Consider the following 14,075-nt stretch of genomic DNA (forward strand, 5'->3'; position numbering starts at 1 on the left):
TTCGGGTCCCGGCGTGGAGGGGGAAAAGGAGCCGCATCTCAGCTCCTACACCCCAGAGTCAATAATGCTTCCTGTGTGGGACTGGCTGGCCAGAGGGGGAGGAGAGGTCACTCTCAGCTCCTCCCCCAAACTCTGTAATGCAGCTGCCTGCTTAAGTGGGACTACCTGATTGGAGGGGGGAGGAGCTGTTTACCAGAGGGGGGAGGAGAGGCCCCCTCTCTCAGCTCCTCTCCCCATACTCTGTGACACTGCTGCCTACCTGTTTGGGACTGCCTGATTGGAGGGAGAGGAGCTGCTGACCGGAGGGGGCAGGAGAGGCCCCCTCTCTCAGCTCCTCCCCCCATACTCCATGATGCTGCTACCTGCCTGTGTGGGACTGCACTACTAGAGGGGGGGGGGAGCTGCTGACTGGAGGGGGAGGAGAGGCCCCTCTTTCAGCTTCTCCAGTTTTATACTTCTACCCATCCCCTGACAACCCAGGTGCCAAAAATCCGTCCATGGGAGGAAAGCAAAGGGCCTAGCCATCTCCAAGTGCAGCAGCACCTGATTGTCTATGCCACAGAAGCCAGGTAGGAGAAACACAATCTAAGAGTTTTATAAGTGGCAAGTGCTGCTCAGCCTCTCTCTCTCTCTCTCTTTCTCTCTTTCTCCTCTCGGCTACCTTCCCACTTGCCCCCTTCTATCTCCCTCCCTCTTCCCTCTCGCGCACTCTCTCTCCTTCAGCCCCCCTTTATCTGTATTTCTCCACCTACCCTTCTCTCTCCACCACCTCTCCATCTCCCCCTTCCCTGTCTCTTTCTCCTCCCCCCATCTACGTCTCCTCCCTTCTCTCCATCTCTTCACTATGTCTCTCACCCTTCCCTATGTATCTGCCCCTCTCTCTCTGTCTCCCCCTCTCTCCATCTCCACCCACCTCTCTCTGTCTCAGCCCCCACTCTCTCTCCATCTTACTCTCTCTATTCCCCTGCACCTCTCTTCTGTCCTCTTTACCCCTATCTCCCTCCATTTCTCCCTCATGCTCTCCTCATCCCTAATATAATTCCTCTTCTATCTATCTCTCCATTTCCCCTCTCTCCCTGTCTCCCCCTCTCTGTCTGCCTCTCTCTCCATCTCTGCTCCTTTCTATCTGTCTTACCCTCCCTCTCTCCATCTCCGACCCCCACTCTCTCCCTGTGTCTGTCTCTCTCTGTTCCCCTATGCCTCTCTTCCTTCTTCTTCACCTCTCTCTCTTGCCCCTTCTTTCCATCTTCCCTCTCTCTCTCCATCTCCCCCTCTCTGTCTCTCTCCATCTCTGCTCTTCTCTCTCCACCCCTTGTCTCTCTCTTTCTCCCTCTCTCCATATCCATTCCTCTCTCTCCCTCCATCTCCTGTTTCTCTCTCTCTCTCTGTTCCACTGCACCTCTTCCTTCCTCTTCACCCCTCACTCTCTATTCCCCCATCTCTCCCTCCCTCCTCTCTCTCCCTCACTATCTCTCCTCTTTCCAAACATAATTCTTCTATCCCTTTAGTAAACTCTTACAGGGGTGGTATTCATGTGACCGGCGGTTGGGAGACCGATGGTCACATAACCTCCACCAAAATCCCGCCCCTCACTATCCTGATGGTCAGCATGCCGACCAACAGGGACTATTTCCACTCGTGGGTGTCCACGACACCCATAGAGTGGGAATAGAACCTGTGGCGACCGCACAAGGGGCTTGCTGCACTCGCCCCTCCCCACCGGGATCCTGGCATCGGTATGCTGACTGGCAGTCTCCTGACCGCCGGGCAGCCATACTACACCCTCTTACACTACAGTAGAATTGTCTTTCCTCAGCTCTCATGTTGCAGCTGCTTGTTTTTTTTTCTGCCTATCTCAACCACTGACACTTTCTCTTCAAGTCCCAGTGAACCCTTTCAACCCAGTTTACTCCCTTTAATCCTTCCTACAGAGACCTCTCATACCCTCTGCTTGTCCTCTTCACCTTCTCCCAGTCACCCTATCACTGTCACCCTCTCCATCTTCCAATGCCTCTCCCTGGCACCCACTGCTTCTACCTCTCTCACCTTTTTCCTGTCACCCATTGCCTCTCCCTTTCACCAACTTTCCACCTACCGGTCATCCTCTGCCTCATTCCCATCATCCTCTGCCTCATCGCCATCACCCTTTACCTCAGCCACTGTCTTGTGGCATATTGTGAATTTGGGGTGGGGTGGAAGAGGGGGCCCAAAGTATAGTTTTGAACCTGGGCCCACCACTCACAAGTTCCGCCACTGGATCCACCAGGACCTGGGGAAGGGGGAGGTGGTTGCAGCTAATCAGTAACACTAGCACCGCCTATTTAATTGATTGACATAGGTGATGTGGCAAGCTTTTCTGTTGAAATTACTTTGCAGGGCAATGGAGATGATAGAACTAGTTCCCCCTACCATAACTGGTGCTTGAACTCCGTTCCACCTAATCCACCCCTTACTTTAACCCCCTGCTCATAACACACCAGATAGTACCAGCTTAAGCTTTCATCATAAAACATCAGGGTATGGTGGCTAGACATTTTTTTGAGGTCTCTCTTTAGAAGGACCAGTACCATGAGTCCCAGCACTAAAACACTTTGATGAGTATGGATAGTGACAATCTATGTTTTATTTTCTCCTGCCTAACAGATCAGGGATTATTGTTTCCCTTTGGTGCTGATTTAAAGGTTTGATGCTGGTCAGTAAATGCCCCAATAATAACCAGGAAATGGTGAAACAAGCAATGGAGGAATTTGTTGCTTCATGCTTTGGATCACTGCTGTGTCACAGCAAAACCTGAATTCTGACTCCTGTTTTGTAACCTTGAATATCCTGTTTATTGACTCTTTACTGCATTGCTAACCCAACTATTTTGTTTGCTTCCTGGACTGACTTATGCAGAATACTTTCATTTATTGCACTACAATTAACTCATTTTGTATAATGCTTACAATTCAAAGTGCTTGCTACTGTATTCTGTCAGCATGCAAGATAAGAGTTTAACCTCTTTTTGGGGACTCTATTATTTTTAAAATGTAACTTTTATTTATAGTTATTAAAAACCAATAGATTAAAATCTCCCTTCCTAGGGTAGAGACACATGAACTATACAGAGACATATTTTTGCTTATGTCCATTTATGCATGGAATGTTTTTGCATTAACATGTCTTCACAGAAATTCGCCTATGTGAGAATGTTCTGCTTCAACCTACTTCCACCTCTTTGATGGTTAGTGTAGATGCACACAAAGGGCCTAATTCAGATGTGGTTGGAAAAAGCATTGCTTCTGCTTACCTGAAGTTCAAAGTACGTATTTTTTTCCCAAAACTGTTGTGACTGAGGTTAGTGCAAGGTCAGGATCAGGCCCACATTCAATGGATCGGTTTTATAGGTTCAAGGGCACATCTAAAAAAACTTGCCTTGGGCCACAAAATCATGAACTTGCAAACTATTTGTTTAGCTTATCTCTTGCTTTTGGATCAGTAGAATCAAGTAAATGCACTGTAAAGGACACAGGGTGAGCTGGTTCAGTTGGTGCAACAGGTACTCCAGTAGAAACTATAATGTACAGTAAGACCAGATTATTCCATTTTATACACTAAAATTAAACTATAGAGCTAATGCTCAGTGCATTAGATCTCAATATCTGGTGGCAATCCAGAGGTTAAAAATAAGACAATGGTAGTTCACCAACAAAGAAAGGCACCCATAACAAATACAATTGAAGCTTGATACCTGTAAATTACAAAAGTCATCAAAAATGTTAATGTTAGAAAATTGGCTAAAAAAAATTTGGAATAAATCTCTTAAGGCCCATATAGATGGGTCGATGCGGGAGAGATGTGTGATGAGTGAACCGCTCAGCACACATCTCTCCCGCTGCTCAACACAGCGCGATCTGTGCTGAGCGTGTGTGTGGGGGGATGGGGGGCTGCTCATTTCACCCAGCGGGTGAAGTGAGCGACCCGCTAGATTGGCCTGCATGCAGGCCAATCTAGCACCAGCGATAGCGATGCGCGGGGCTCCGCATCGCTATCGCTGTAGGGAGTACACACGGAGCGATAATGCTCAAATTCTAAGCAATCTAGTCAGATTTCTTAAAATATCACTCTGTGAGTACCCCCCTTTAGTAAAAAGTATAATATAGTGCTTAAAGTAATAGTAGGAGTTAGTGCCTCTGAGTAGACTGCAATTGTGGTCAGACCAGAAGCTACAGGTCTGGAAATGCAGAGGGCAGAATAAGCAACTTTGATAAATGAATAAATAGCTGTATCAGTGACCTCTGTGAATATCATCTCTCTATTCAGCACACACAGGGTTAACATCAGACATGCAGGATAGGCCTGCAGTGAGTAGAACCAATGTTCATGGTATGGAGCAAGTTAAAGGTCTTGAATATAAACCAGTATTGAGAGCAAGCAGTAATGCTAAATATTGTGACAGGCACACAATAAACTGGCAGCCTGGAACTCAGTGTATCTGAGGTGCCATTGATAATACAACTCAGTGCAGTGAGTTTTTCCCCTTGCCTATGCAGTGCATTCATGTAGAAGTATAGATAATGAACCTTACAGGTAGGTGTATAATAAACTAGAAGTGCAGCAAAAAGCAGTGTGAGAAAGTAAACATCCAAAAAATACTTGAAAAGATACAGTACAATGAAAAATGAATTACACCATAAAAAGAGCTCCTCCTAGTTCACATGTTAAAATTCACCAAAACCTAGTGTACAGAATATTACTCCAGTCTAAACACAAAATAAAACAGAAGAATAATCACCATAGGTTTATATAATGAATTAGAGTTAAATCCATCACTCCAGAGTGATGGCCGACTTCTCCTTATTGATAGATAACTTGTAGAATATGATGCCCCATGCCTTCTAAATATATACAGTATGTGTAAAGAGTGCCTTCTCTACCCAGTGCTTATAGGCAAACAAGGTTCAATACAGACATACATAGAGAAGACAAGCATAGTACAGATTATGTAAGTGAAAATCTGTATTAAATTATTATTGTTTAAAGGATAATGTTTGCCTCTGATTTCCTGCCTATCTCTTACTATCCCCAACTGTGCCTTTGCCCACTAGCCCAAGACTAGTGGCTGATGATCAATAGTAGCATGGGTGACAAGACCGTGTTTGATGCCACATAACTAGGGTTGGACTGGCCCACAGGGGTACCAGGGAAACCACCGGTGGGCCCCATTGCCTGAGGGCTCACTCCTTCCTCTATGGATCAGGTTCTAGACTGTGCACTTGTATTATACATGGTAGATATGTTGCATTACACTGCAATATACTATTGTGTATTTCAAGCTTCTGTGGAGTCTGGTCACACCCCCTTTGTAGGATGGCCACACCCCTAAGTATGGGCCCCTATAACTGCATTCCCTTGGAGGACCCTTCATGCCCCAGTCCGACACTGCACACAACTGCACATAAAGATGGCATGTTAGCATTATTTTCCTTATTTAAAAAAACATTGGGTGCCTCTTTAAGATGAATTGCATGTGTATCATTGTTTTTCAATGTACTTATGTGGATCTGGCTTCTTCAAAGTGTATTTTATGTGGATGTGACTTTTTCAAGGTATTTTATTTGGATTTGACTTTTTCCTTTTTTATGTGGGTTTGGCTTTTTCAATGTATTTTATGTATATTCAGCTTTTTCTGTGTATTTTTATGTGGAAGCGGCTTTATCAATGTATTTTATGTGGAACCAGCTTTATCAATGTATTTTATGTGGATCTGGCTTTTTCTCAATGTATTTCATGTGGAACCAGCTTTTTTAATAATTTTTTTAATGTGAATTTGGCTTTTTTAATGTATTTTATGTGCATCTGACTTTTAATATATTATTTTTTTTAAACATGGACCCAGCTTGTTTTATATATATCAATGTGGCTTTCCTTATATATTTAGTATGGATTCTGGATTTCTGTGGTTATAGCAGTTTTCTCTCCTACAGTATATTTCCGTGTTTGTATAATTTTATATATTATATGATAGTTTGATACGTTATAAGAACATCCACGGCCACAGCCCAAACTTTGGCAATCTAAAAAAATAGTTTTTTGTGCCAATTGATAACCTCCTCCACTGTAGTTCCACCAACATTATCCACATATCCACAGTTCTGCCCTCCACAACAACCCCCCCCCCTCCCCCCCCCCCCCCCCCAGAAGTTCTGGAACCACCTTTTCTAGAAAAATGGCATGGATAATACTTATCCCAGTGAGAGTGTTACTTTGCAAAAATTGTTGGAAAGAAGATGTTTTTTGTAAAAATTCCTGTAGGACACTTAAAACAAACTACAGCAGCATACTGGAAGTTCTCAGATATACAGTTACATACTGTAGTTTTCCTAGAGGCAGGTAAGTAGTAAGGGGATTAACAGTGGACAATGTTTAGACATCCTCAAGTATTCCTGTTGGCATCCCTAAAAAGTGCAGTCTTTAGTTCTAGTGAAATCCTTTATAAATATTTTGTTTTGTTTTATTGTTCTGTTAAAAGTATGATCTTTTTTTCCTTTTTTCTATAAACTTAAGTTATCTCTAACATCTGAAAAAAATCTATTTTCTATTACAGAAATGTGCTACATTATTCTACTGTGTATATATATATTTTTATTCTTAATTTAAATCGTTATCCTTGCTTACCCATAAAACAGAATATTTTATTGTTTGCTTTGCCACTAGGAGGAACTTTTTTACTTGGCTGCAGGCTTTAGTAGTATAAAATAAATTAAGCAATAAAAATTGGAAATATAACGTAAATAAATAAAATTGAAATTGAGAAGTTTATGCAACTTTTATTGTCTGATTGATTAAATAAAAAATGTCATAAACAAAATATATTTAATATGAACTATTGTTACAATTTTGATGCTTCTTGCTGAATAGGGAATGACAGAAATAGAATGTTTATTATTCCAGATATGTATCAAATAAAGGGGAGCACATCTATAGAAATGCAACATGCACCCTTACTATATAACACTGCATTTAATTGTCTAATGCAAAGAATATTATAGCAAAAAAAGACCTTGCTACAAAAAATATAATTAACTGTAAATAAAACAAGCGAACAGCATAAAGGTTTATATAAAAAGTTAGAAACTCTATTAAATATCTTATTTATTTAAGTTTATTAAAGGGACCAATCATATCTTCTGGGTCAACAGCAGGTCATCTCAGTCCATCTGCTTCTTCATTCAATCCCTCCCCCTGCTTTGTTCCATCCATTCCCCACTGTATATACTTACTCCTTCCCAGAGCAGTGCGGTCCTTCGTCCAGAATTGTTACGTAAAAAACTGCAGTGGAAGACATTGGAGTGGAATGTGTGCATTGAAGATGGGACAGACTTTACTAGATTATTATATGCAGGGGCAGATTGGGCCACTGGGACTCCAGGCTGAATCTCTCAGGGCCAATCCCATGGTCCCCTCAGTGACCTAGAGAATAGACAACAAAGCAAGTGTCAAGAAACAATTGGTGGAAATGTACTTAGCCTTGAAAATTAATAAATTGTATGGTGATAAAGAACCATCCAATCAGCTCCTGACTGCCATATTACAGGCTGGGTTTGAAAAATAACAGGAGCTGGTTGGTTGGTTGGTTGGTTGGTTGGTACTTTATCACCATGCAATTTATCACTTTTCAAGGCTTAGTACATGAGGCCCGATGTGTGTTTAATCTTTCTTCATATCAATTGTCAGATGATGAAGAATCTGTTTTAGGTTTAGGTCTTAAATTTGTACTGCACCTACCTTTAAAATTACATCATTTTGGATTCCAGGTGGATTTATATAAATTGGGTCAGATATTCAGATTAAAATAGTGTTTGTTTGTTTTTTAGGACAAACTGATGAGAAAAGAAAGTAGCATATGGTAGTATCTAAGAATGTTAGTAGTTTTGGTACCCACAGTCAGGAAATGCAGGCATCAAGACATTTTTGAGAATAGTAGAGGTGGAATCAGGGCCGGCTCGAGGCCTTCTAGCACCCTGAGTAAGAAATTTTGAAGCGGCCGCCCCTCCCATGCCTTCGGCGCATGCATTCCTGTGAAAGTCGGTGTGGCCTCGCAACTTTATATTATCAAACTATAAATATATATTTTCACCCCCTATTACATAATGTCCCCAGAATAGTTTCAGATACACATATGCCCCAATAGTGCAGTGCCAGATACACATATGCCCCCAATAGTGCCAGAATCACATATGTCCCCAGCAGTGCAGTGCCAAATACACATTATATGCCCCCACAGTGCCAAGTACACATTATATGCCCCACAGTGCCAGATACACACATGCTCCCAGTGCCAGATACACATAATATGCCCCAGCACCAGATGCACACATGCCCCCAGTGCCAGATGCACATATGCCCCCAGTTCCAGATGCACAGATGCCCCAGCACCAGATACACATGCCCTCAGCCCAGCAGTTCTACTCACCATGGTCGCCACTGCTGTCCTGCTGCGGCCGCCTCTGCTGTTCCACTGTGGCCGTCTCTGCTGCCTCGCTGCAGCTACCTGGTCTCTGGCCTCCAATGTCAGTCAACTCAGGGCAGGCGCCGGCTGATGGCTGCCCTTAGCAGTACTGGGCCCTGCAAGGCCACTCCTAAAGAACGTGCCTCTAGCCGACCCTGGATGGAATACATGAGTGCCTGCAAAGGTCAGCGTTGTCATAATTTGAGTGGGAAAAAAAGAATGCCCATAATATTACTGCAGGAAAATGATAAGATAGTGATATGTGTGACGGCCAAGGTTGGTGCTGTAATAGTGTTGGATTACAATGATTATGACTTTGACATCAGGCAGCACCTAACTGATACTGATAATTTCACCATGTGAATGTATGATATCAAAGCCGCACTTAGTCTATTGGAGAGTTGTTTAAAACATAGATGGCTTGATAATAAATTGGTAAAGCTCTGTTAAATATCCAGTCAGCCCGATACTATATAGTATTCCAAAAATTGCAGCCATTGCCACATTACTTTGATTTGCTTTGGCAGCCAATTGTAGAGACAAGTGAGAGTTATATTAGGGATACTCCCAATTTTTTCTAAATGAAAGGAGATTGTGACATTACCTGAGGATGTGTTGTTTGCGAACAATGGATGTGGTTTCAATGTATACCATAGGTCATGGGGTTCAAGCATTGCAGGAGGCAAGTATGAGTTCTGAATTTGTTGGTCTTCCAATAGATTTCATATGTGATATGATACATTGTATATTTGCCAATAGCCATTTCTAATATGGAGAGTCATTTTACTGTATGTGCAGAATTCAGGGACCGAGATGGGTTTGAATATGGTGCTGTTTTACACTAATCTGTTTATAACTGAATATGAACATGTACATATATACCCGGTATATGGTCCTTGCATTTTGCACTACTTTTGGTTAATTGACAACATTTTTGTCCTATGGAGGGGCATTAGATACTCATTTGTAGCTAAAGTAGCCCTATAAGATTCACCTGTAACATCCAGACCAACCACATTTTTAGATTGGGAAGTTTTCTTGGGATGATTTATTATTGCAAAAGCACTGATAGAAATGCTCTATTATTTACCATAAGCCACCACAGTAAGGCACTAAAACAGGGACTCCCTGTTTCGCAATGTGAGCGAGTTTTGCGCAATAACTCTCAGAGTGAGAAAGCTAAACAACAATTAAATGATATGGCAGCCAGATTTGCTAAAAGAGGATATACACCTAGAGTGATAAAAAGGTGTTTGAACAGAGCTCAATTACTTTGCGGAAGAGAAAAAGCATGTAAAGTAGAGATGAGTGGGTTAATTTTCCCGGGAACCGAACCTCCCCGAACTTTGCGGTCTGAGCCAGGCTCCTATACAGGATTGGGTTTTCCCTCCTGCCTCGATTGTATCATTGAGGCAAAATGTCATCATCCTGTTGTCAGATTCTTATGGATTTTGGATATATAAGTCCCCGTGCATCAGCACCGTTTTCACTCAGGCACTGAAGAGTGTACTGGACAGACATTTCCGTCTCACACTGGGTGGTGTGTTGTGGTGTGCGGTTGGTAGGGGGGCCCTGTGTGCTGTATCTGAAAAAGGGGTGCTCTCTATCTGCTGTATCTGAAAATCGGGTGCTCTCTCTGTCAGCTGTATCTGAAAGGGGTGCTCTCTCTGTCTGCTGTATCTGAAAGGGGTGCTATCTTTCTGTCAGCTGTATCTTAAAGGGGTTCTCTCTCTGTCAGCTGTATCTGAAAGAAGTGCTCTCTCTGTCTGCTGTATATGAAAGGGGTGCTCTATCTCTCTGTCAGCTGTATCTGAAAAAGGGGTGCTCTGTCAGCTGTATCTGAAAGGGGTGCTCTCGCTCTCTCTCTGTCAGCTGTATCTAAAAGGGGTGTTCTCTCTCTGTCAGCTGTATCTGAAAAAGGGGTGCTCTGTCTGCTGTATCTGAAAGGGGTGATTTGTCCATCCATCCGGGGGCTCTGCCTCAGTGTAAAATAACAATAATAAAGATTAAAAACTATAAGCCTAAAATTGTAAAAAATAAATATATTTTGTTTGTGCTGTACCCCACTGTACTATACAATTTTTATTTTATATTCATAAGTACTGTGACACTGCCGGTCAGACTGCAGTACATTATTTCCTACTCATACACGTATTGTGTGAAGCTGTTGGTGAAATCAACCGCAGTGTATAATTATTATATAAATTTCTGACTCAATTGTGCTACAGTGTCGGTGAAGTCAACCGCAGTGTCTTTTTATTGTATACATTTCTGACTCATTTGTGTGACGCTGTTGGTGAAGTCAACCGCAGTGTGTAATTATATATATATATATATATATATATATATACATACTGTATATTTCTGACTAATTTGTGCAACACTGTCGGTGAAGGTATACCCCACTTTGTGTTGATAGAAATGGAGGCAACTAAAAGTGCTGAAGCTGCTGCCACTAGTCATGACATTAACAATGTAAATCCGTCAACGTCATCTGCTTAGGCAGATGCCCAGGGGCATAGAAGGCTTAAGTCAGGGTATGTAAAATGATTTAATTTGAGAGGTAAAGAAAAAAAATCTAAAGGAAAGTTAGCTGAAGAGGCAGTAAGACAAACTGCGCATCCATCAGACATTCTTGAAGAACATTTAGGGTTGTCCACATCAGCTGACATTTCTCACACTGTCCTCATAGAGAAGCCTCTTTCACTTTCTTCCATTTCTGAACCATCTGCACATGTGGGGAGCAGTACAAGTAAAGATGGTGATGAGGAGGACATAATACAAAGTGGGAATTCATGTGTGGAAGTGGAACAGAATGAGGGTGATATGTGTGTAGAATCTGACAGTGAGGATGTTGATGATGATGTTTCTTGTGTACTGTAGGCCAGCCTCCGGTGGCTGCAGTTGTTGACCATAATAAAAAGAAAGCCATTGCGATGCCTGGGCATAAGACCAAAAAAGCCACCTCTTGTGTGTGGGATTATTTTTACCCCAATCCTGACAATGTTTATGAAAGTATCTGCTCCATTTGTGAGGTCAAATTTAGTAGAAGTAGGAACGTTAGCCATCCTGGCACCTGTTCCATGTTACGTCATTTGAAATTTATTGTACAAGATTATAATGTAATTAACACTTCATCACCAATATCCTCAGAGTAATTACTTATTGGAGGAAGTCCTTCTAAAAAATAGTTTTATGGAGGCCAAACTGAAACAATAATTTCAGCCACAAGTGATGGTCCCTGTCGCTGAAATGATTGGTTTCTTAAACTTTGCATGTCCTTTTTAAATAATATACAACATAAGGGTGGGTCCATCTTGCACCATATTTCTTTGCGTTTTGTGCTCATTTTATGGGCATAGTTGATAAAACTGCCATCCTGTCTGTCCTTGCAGTGCCACTCCTAGATGTGCCAGGTGTTTATGCTACCCACTTTTGTCGCTTAACTTAGTCATCCAGCTACCTCTGTGCAACCTTTAGCCTAAACTGGATGAAAACAAAAATGTGAGCTGTGAGGTGTTCAAAATAAACTGGAAATGAGTGGTAATGAATGTTATTGAGGTTAATAATACTGTAGGAAGCAAAACACCCCCAAATTCTGTGATTTTAGCTATTTTTATGATTAAAAAAAAAAAGACAATAGAATCAAAACCAAAACACACAAGGGTGGTTTTGGCAAAACCAATCCAAAACCTAAACATGAAAAAAAAAAAAAGATAAATGGCCAGGCACACATATCTAATGTAATTGACCAGATTAGTGATCATCACCCAGTTTGACACAAGGGCTTCAAATTTTGCGAGGGCAGTAAAGAAAAACTGGCCCATAATCTGCTCAGATGGTGGTTTAAAAATCATTGTCTAGCCGCCTTTGGTAGCCTATAAAAGGGGTCCGAATCTTAAACAGTTGTTAATGAGACCCACAAAAAAATTCCTCTACATTGTAGATACCTTGTGTGTTGACCTCTTTCTGAGTTAGTTGGGTACACCCATCCCTTCAACTCAGTTGATTTACAGTGCATATTAAGTGAACATAATTCTGGGTGATGTGGAGGATTATTGCTGAAAAAAACCTTGATAAGATTGTCACTATTTTACAAAATGTGTGTCAGGGTACACCTTTTCTCTCCAGCACATATCATTATTATCGTTATTCCAAACGGTATGATTATAACCAGATATGATTATTACAGACTGTTCTACACATGTCCTTTTTGTATCTTTCCCATGATTTAATAGATCAAGACACAGCATTCATGAAAAGTGTGAGAAGAAAAGGTAAAAGATCATAAAGGAATACAGGGGGAAAAAGCAGCGTGTTGTTGAAAGTGGCTTGGTGCAGCGATGCTGAATCGCTCACATTGGAGGCCATATTAAGATGGATGATCTGCACCTCTCTATCTAGCTATCTAGCTAACTATCAACCAACCTGCCCCGTTCCAGCCATATAACACCTATTCTCTACTCCCTCCACTAATTAACTGTTGGATGGTGAATCATTTTCAATATTGGATTACTCACTTTTTTAGCCCTACAATACCAGGGCCCATGATATCTGTAGTAGCTTCTGATTCCCAACTTGATTAATGCAATCTGTAGATGAAGGATTTTTAGCAGCACTTAGAATCTCCATAATTCATCTGGGGGGTTGAGCTTTTAGTCATGCACCTCTAATTCTATGGAACTCACATCCCCGCATGGTTCAAGAGGCCCCCACTATAGAATCTTTCAAAAACAGACTCAAGACGTTCCTGTTTACTCAAGCATTCCCTTAATTGTCCCTTTAGTATCTCCATGCTCTCTGTTTTTTATGGAATCTTTTTGTATTCTTATTTCTTTCTGTATTGAATTATATTATATTCATTCTATCTGCTAAGTGCATTGAGTCCTATTGGATAAAAAGTGCTATATAACTTCCGGTTCCGGGCGCCGCATGGAAAGCTGCTGCTGAGCTGAGCTCCCGGACCCCCAGCCTATTTGAGCTCTTTCAAGGCCACACAGCTTCCCGCGATCGACCCGCTGGGTCCCCGTGCCGCCCGTGACCGCCCTGCAGCGCATGGAGCACTATTTCACGCCGCTCATGCCACGCTCCAAAGCCCAGAAGGAGAAAGAGAGGGAGCGGCGCCGCACAGAAGTTAAGATGGCGGCAGGATGCCGCAGCAAGTACACCGCACGCTGCATTAGCGGCTCCCCCACTCCCCAGCTCCCCAAGCTCTCCCATACCATCCCCGGATGGTGCACCCTCTTCTCCCCTCCTGCTATATGACATGCCGGGGGAAAGAAGCCCCCCCACCTGTACTGCACTCACAGGCTGTCTGAGACTCTCCTATTACCTACACTGCTATGGTGCAGGCAATTAAAGACACGATGGGGCCACTCCTGAAAGAACAGACCGCTGATATAAACAGGCAATTAGCTACATTTTCCCAGAGACTCTCCACTACAGAACACAGAATGGGGGAATGCTTTGCAGATATTGCTAATCTAAAAAAGGCGTGAGTCTCAACACCAAAGCCTGTTACCACTTACACAATAAGACAGACGAATTGGAAAACAGGGCCATACGACAGAACTTGAGTGTGATA

The 14,075-nt window shown here is 42.4% G+C and overlaps 1 long non-coding RNA gene across 2 annotated transcripts in view; it reads right to left on the reverse strand.

Moving 5' to 3' along the window:
• Positions 1-6,888: 6,888 nt before the first annotated feature.
• Positions 6,889-14,075, reverse strand: part of LOC135058011 (uncharacterized) — a 67,603-nt gene continuing 60,416 nt past the window's right edge. For both annotated transcript variants that reach the window (XR_010244525.1, XR_010244526.1), the window contains exons 2-3: positions 8,456-8,646; positions 6,889-7,452 (exon numbers count right to left, since the gene is read on the reverse strand). This is a non-coding gene — a long non-coding RNA (uncharacterized LOC135058011). The remainder of the gene's footprint in view (positions 7,453-8,455; positions 8,647-14,075) is intronic.

This window comes from Pseudophryne corroboree, chromosome 3 (genome assembly GCF_028390025.1).
Source record: "Pseudophryne corroboree isolate aPseCor3 chromosome 3, aPseCor3.hap2, whole genome shotgun sequence".
In the NCBI taxonomy this organism is placed as follows: domain Eukaryota; kingdom Metazoa; phylum Chordata; class Amphibia; order Anura; family Myobatrachidae; genus Pseudophryne; species Pseudophryne corroboree.